This window comes from Pelobates fuscus, chromosome 11, assembly GCF_036172605.1.
Source record: "Pelobates fuscus isolate aPelFus1 chromosome 11, aPelFus1.pri, whole genome shotgun sequence".
In the NCBI taxonomy this organism is placed as follows: Eukaryota; Metazoa; Chordata; class Amphibia; order Anura; family Pelobatidae; genus Pelobates; species Pelobates fuscus.
The window spans coordinates 85,563,123-85,569,519 of record NC_086327.1 but is presented as its reverse complement, the minus strand read 5'-3'; the positions used below and the strand labels follow the sequence as shown (position 1 = coordinate 85,569,519).

Below are 6,397 nucleotides of genomic sequence, written 5' to 3'. Positions count from 1 at the left end.
TTCAATTGATCTGTAAAATTCCCATTATAATAAGTGTAATGTCAATCATAGCCACTCTTAGAGTAAATCTCATTAAAACAAAAACAATTTCCATTTAATAACCATTGCAATACTAAAGACAACTTTGAGATAAAGCTGCTACCCTAACCATCAATAATACCAATTCAATTGACATTTTAAGGGCTATAACATTCTTTCTACATTATTTTTTTTATCATGTATGTTTTTGAAATAGTTGTAAGCATTCTTAGAAGTTTCTATCCACAAAATGATGGAGGAGAGAAAAAAAGAAAACTATGCAATTCATGTACCACGAACTATATACTGAGAAGCACCAGGATACAAGGACGCTGATGACGTGCTGCGACCTTCACCCTCAAGCTTGCGTGAGCCGCATCACGCTGTCCCCCGTTCTTCCCAGCGGGCGGAAGGATATTTTCTTTTTGTATCAGGATCCGGGCTAGGAGAAGGATGCAGATGGGATCGCTGTGTGGCTGCCAGCTCCAGGCGCTGTGATCTCACGTTTTCCCTGCAGTGAGTAACATTGCAACCCGTAACCGCCCTGACTCCATCCCGCAGGCCTGCTCTGTGCTCCCTCCTCCTGTCTGGGCTCTGGCCGAGCGATAACGCGGAGTCTGCCAGTGTCCCTCAACCAAGGCCCCGCCCCCAGGCCCTCCCCCTGCCCGCTGCAGAGAGAAGGTGTGTGCGGTGCCTGTGGGCAATAAATGGGGGTCTCAGAGACCCCCACACTGTGTCAGTCAGCACTGAGCTCCTGGGATCTGGGCTCTGGGCTAGGCTTCCCTTAATACACAGACTGCCACAGGTTAACCATCATCATAATAACTAGACTGCCACAGGTTAACCATCATCATAATATTATATACCATAATAACTAGACTGCCACAGGTTAACCATCATCATAATATTATATACCATAATAACTAGACTGCCACAGGTTAACCATCATCATAATATTATATACCATAATAACTAGACTGCCACAGGTTAACCATCATCATAATATTATATACCATAACAACTAGACTGCCACAGGTTAACCATCATCATAATATTATATACCATAACAACTAGACTGCCACAGGTTAACCGACATCATAATATATACCATAACAACTAGACTGCAACAGGTTAACCATCATCATAATATATGCCATAACAACTAGACTGCCACAGGTTAACCGTCATCATAATATATACCATAACAACTAAACTGCCACAGGTTAACCGACATCATAATATATGCCATAACAACTAGATTGCCACAGGTTAACCATCATCATCTGGCAGGTTAACCATCATCATAATATATACCATAACAACTAGACTGCCACAGGTTAACCGACATCATAATATATACCATAACAACTAGACTGCCACAGGTTAACCGTCATCATAATATATACCATAACAACTAGACTGCCACAGGTTAACCATCATCATAATGTACTCCATAACAACTAGACTGCCACAGGATAGACATCATCATAATGTACTCCAAAATAACTAGAATGCCAAAGGCTAGCCATTATTAGAAATGTATCTCATAATAACTAGACTGCCACAGGTTAGCCATCATCATCTGGCAGCTTTAAGCATCATCAGAAATGTACTCAATAATAACTAGACTGCAACAGGTTAGTAATCATTACAAATGTACTACATGAGAACTAGACTGCCACAGGTTAGCAATCATTAGAAATGTATCCCATAATAACTAGACTGCCCCAGGTTAGCCATCATCATCTGGCAGGTTTAAGCATCGTCAGAAATGTACTCAATAATAACTAGACTGCCACCGGTGAATTATCATAATAAATGTACTCTGTAAGAACTAGGTTGACAAAGGTTAGGTATCATCACATATGTATTCCAGAACAACTAGCATGCCACAGATTAGTCGGCATCATTTGGCAGGTTTGAGCATCATCAGAAGTGTTATCCATAACAACTAGGCTGCCCCTGGTTAGTTATCATCAGATATGTTCTCCACAACAACTAAAGTTTCCACAGGTTAGCCATCATAATAAATGTAAACAATATCAGCTAAACATCTACTGGCTAGCCATTGTTAGCCATATAATTTGGTTAGCTAAGAGACCCGGTTAGCTATCTGCAGCTGATTGGGCTGGTTGTGCACTTTGGGAAATGTATCTAAAAACTACCAACATTTGTTTTGCTTTTTATTCTTCATCCTTTGGCTGGTTATGCATAGTGGAAATTATACTTAGCACATAGACAGGCAGCTATGAGGAAAAATAATAATTAGTCTTCAAGTGGATATGGACATTTACCAGTAACCAGTCGAAGATTAGGCAGCTTTGCACACAGAGAGATTCCCTAAATGCTTAAATCCTAACTCCCCATGTATGTGAATACTATGCAAGTAGAAGTAGCAGCAAGCACGTCTCGCTATGCCTCATTTCAGGGCTAAAAGTACAGACTCAGGCATAAAAGTTCCTGCCACTATAAATGTGTGCAAAAAGGGAATATGTTTCAGAATGCAATATTTTACTTGTGTTTGTAGGAAAAATGTGCACATGTATGAATGCAGGGGTATGCAGTGGATCAGCGGGCATGTGCATGCAGGGGAAGGCCACTGTGTGTGAACAACCGAGCATGTATTGTAACACTTTTCCCATCCTATGTTATTTTCCCACTTCTGCCCCATGTCATTGATCCCTGTCCTCTACATCCAAAGGGACATAAAGTGGACTATTTTTACATGTGGAGGAAAGTGGCAGACCATTGCTGCATTTATTTCCTCACTATATCTCTTCCCCATCAACCTACACCACTAGCTCCTCTCATTTTCACTACCCTCTTTCTTTAAATTTTCCTCCCTTATTTGGTCTCTTATGGTCTCCTATGTTTCTGTGCTATGCTTTTACCTTTCCAAGCAGGTGGAATCATCCCTGGTATCTAATGTGAGCAGTGCTGTATGGAGTTGTCTTTTATCCACTGCAGAAAACCTTAAACTGTGTTCATTACATTGCTTTAGTACATTAAAGGGGCACTATAGTCACCAGAACAACTGCAGCTTAATGTAGTTGTTCTGGTGTGTATAGTATGTCCCTGCAGGCTTTTTGCTGTAAACAAAACATTTCTTCCTAGGGACACCTTCAGTCAGATGGCCACTAGAAAATAGAAAATAAAAGGTTAAGGTCCAAAAGAATGGACCTTAAATGTAGAGGATAAAACACACTGAAAAGTACACCTCTCAACTGAAAGAAAGGACTCCACTAGAAAATCCTTATAAATGCAATAGGAAATATATTAGATGACTAATCTAATGTGGTTTCAGGAGTGGTGTATACCTTTAAATGTTAAAAATGACATGCAGCAATGTTAGAATAGCATAGTCTGTCTTAAATAGCCAAAATAAATACAGTATCAATGTGCTAAATAACAATGAGTCCAATAGTATAAGAAGTGTCTCTATATAGATACAATTGACATGCAGCATCTATCTATATAGAGACACTTCTTATACTATTGGACTCATTGTTATTTAGCACATTGATACTGTATTTATTTTGGCTATTTAAGACAGACTATGCTATTCTAACATTGCTGCATGTCATTTTTAAAATTTAAAGGTATACACCACTCCTGAAACCACATTAGATTAGTCATCTAATATATTTCCAGATGGCCACTAGAGGTGCTTCCTGGGTCCAAGCTCTGGATGTAGATGCTGAATTTTCCCCTTAGAGATGCATTGAGTCAATGTGTCTTTGTGAGGAGATGTGATTGGCCAAGACAGACGATGTTTGGCTCCGCCACACCTCCTTGACTGAGATCATCAGAATTGATCCCATGGGAAAGCATAGGATTGGCTGAGATCATCCATTCTGAGGATGGCAGCCAAGGGGTTGGGGCCAGCATTGGCAGACCCGTGCGACTCTGGATAAAGGCAAGTTTTTTGTTTTTTTTTATTCAAGGGGTGGTCGGGCAGCTAAAATGGATTTTTAACACCATAGGGTCAGGAATACACATTTGTGTTCCTGACCCTATAGTGTTCCTTCAAAGTATGACTCATCACAGGATAAGTCACTGGGTAGCTGTGCTTTTCTGTAGTGGACTGAATAGAGCTTGGCGCCGCTGCACTTCACACTACAGACCGGAATTGTGGTACTGGAGCCCCCAGAGCTGCTCCTGTCTTACCTGGTGGTTGCATTTGGTATTCTGGCTCTCGTAATCTAAAGTTCGTCTGCCAGTGATTGGTTTCTTCTCACCAGTGGTGAGAGAGTTAGTTTGAGTTGTGCCTCATTGGAACTTTGGCAGTGTATTGATGGTTGAGAATGATGAGAGATGTAATTCAACAGCATCCTCCCATCGTGAAACTTGGCATTTGTCCATTGCTACTAAGCCATTGTTTGTATTTCTTTCCTAAATATCTGTTTGCAAATCCAGCACTGAATTTTCATCTCTGTATTTGTGTGTTTTGTAAAACCTTTTGTGTCAGAACAGTGTAAAAATACATACTTAAAAATAAGATAAACATACAAAATCCCTGTGTGATCGGATTTCTGAGACTCAAACACCTATGTGGGATCCCTTTAACCCCTTAAGGACGCATGACGGAAATTTTCCGTCATTGCAGCACTCCCCTTAAGGACGCATGACGGAAAATTTGCGTCATAAATGAAAATTAACCCCTGATTGCCACAATCGCGGCAATCGTGGGGTTAATCTTCCTGTAGTGTGTCTCCCTATCGGAGGCACACTACCATGGGCAGTTTCACTGATTCAGCCCATGTGATCGCTCTGACCGGCAGTCAGAGTGATCACACGTGCTGCAGTGAAACCCGATCTGTTTCCCTGCAGCTCCATGTGAGCTGTGAACAGCAGAGAGACAGATCTGTGCTGATCTGTCTCTGGCTGTAAAAAAAAAAAGTGTTAGTAACAAAATCCCACCCCCCCTCACCTCTTTCAAATAAAATGTAACCCCTTCCCTGCCCTTTGATCACTGCCTGCAGTGATCAAAATACAGATCACAGTATTTCACTGTGATCTGATTTTTTTCTTTTAACCCCTGAGGGTTAACTTTTATTTTTTTTAATCCTCAGCGGTTAAATGTATTTAATTCTTTTAAATATTTTAAAATATTTATTTATTTAGCTAAGGTGGGTAGAGGTTAGTGGGGAAATTTGGGGATTTACGGTTAGGCTAGTTAGGGGTTAAAAGTAAAAAAAAAAAAAGTTAAAAAAACTTTTGAAAAGTTTAAACAAAGTTTTAAAATAGTAAAATAAGTTGTTAAATGCTAAATAAAACTTTTTAAAAGTTAAAAAAAACTTTTAAATAGTTAAAAAAAAAAAATTAAAAAAGGGGGAAAATGCGTATTACCTCTACACTTGGTACAGGCTAGCGAAAAAATTATACCACGGTAAGGTTTCAAATATGCCTTTTGAAACACCCTGGGGTGTCTTCTTTAGGAAATGGTATGCCTTTATGGGGTAGCTGGAATAATTAACCTACAAACAAACCTCCAAAGTGGGGTATGGACACAGCGTAAAAATGTAAAGTTTGAAAAAACTTTTAAAAAGTTAAAAAAAAATTAAAAAAGGGGGAAAATGCGTATTACCGCTACACTTGGTACAGGCTAGCGAAAAAATTATACCACGGTAAGGTTTCAAATATGCCTTTTGAAACACCCTGGGGTGTCTTCTTTAGGAAATGGTATGCCTTTATGGGGTAGCTGGAATAATTAACCTACAAACAAACCTCCAAAGTGGGGTATGGACACAGCGTAAAAATGTAAAGCTTGAAAAAACTTAAATGGCTGTGTCTCAAATGTGTCCCTTCAATGTCCGCATATACCTGGCAAAGGTACATATGGGGGTATTGCTGTGCTCAGATGACACAGCTGAGCAAGATAGGAAGTATTATATAGCTGTAGCACACATAAGGTTTGCAAAATACACAGTACAAACTCACGGTGTGTGTCAAAAAATATGCCTTTTGAAATACCCTGGGATGTCTTCTTTAAGAAATAGTATGCTTTTATGGGATAGTTGGAATATATAGCCTGCTAGAAAACTTCAAAGTGGGGTAACAACACAGCGTAAAAATTCAAAGTTTGACAAAACCTGCAATGGCTGTGTCTGAAATGTGCCCCTTCAACGTCCCCATATAACTGGCAAAGGTACATACAGGGGTATTGCTGTACTCAGACAACATAGCTGAGCAACATATAAAGTATTATAAAGCCGTAGCACACATAAGATTTGCAAAATATACAGTACAAACTCACTGTGTGTCAAAAAGGCAGAAAAAAAATGTTTTTACCACTGCACTTGATACAAGCTAACGGAAAAATTATCCCACGCTAAGGTTCAAAATTTGCCATTTGAAATACCCTTGGGCGTCTTCTTTA

At 39.6% G+C, this 6,397-nt stretch overlaps 1 protein-coding gene across 2 annotated transcripts in view; it reads left to right on the top strand.

Moving 5' to 3' along the window:
- Positions 1-448: 448 nt before the first annotated feature.
- The window catches only part of LOC134577252 (zinc finger protein 84-like), a 46,336-nt gene continuing 40,387 nt past the window's right edge, over positions 449-6,397 (top strand). For both annotated transcript variants that reach the window (XM_063435949.1, XM_063435950.1), the window contains exon 1: positions 449-534. The gene's annotated coding sequence lies outside the window, so the exon portion shown is untranslated. The remainder of the gene's footprint in view (positions 535-6,397) is intronic.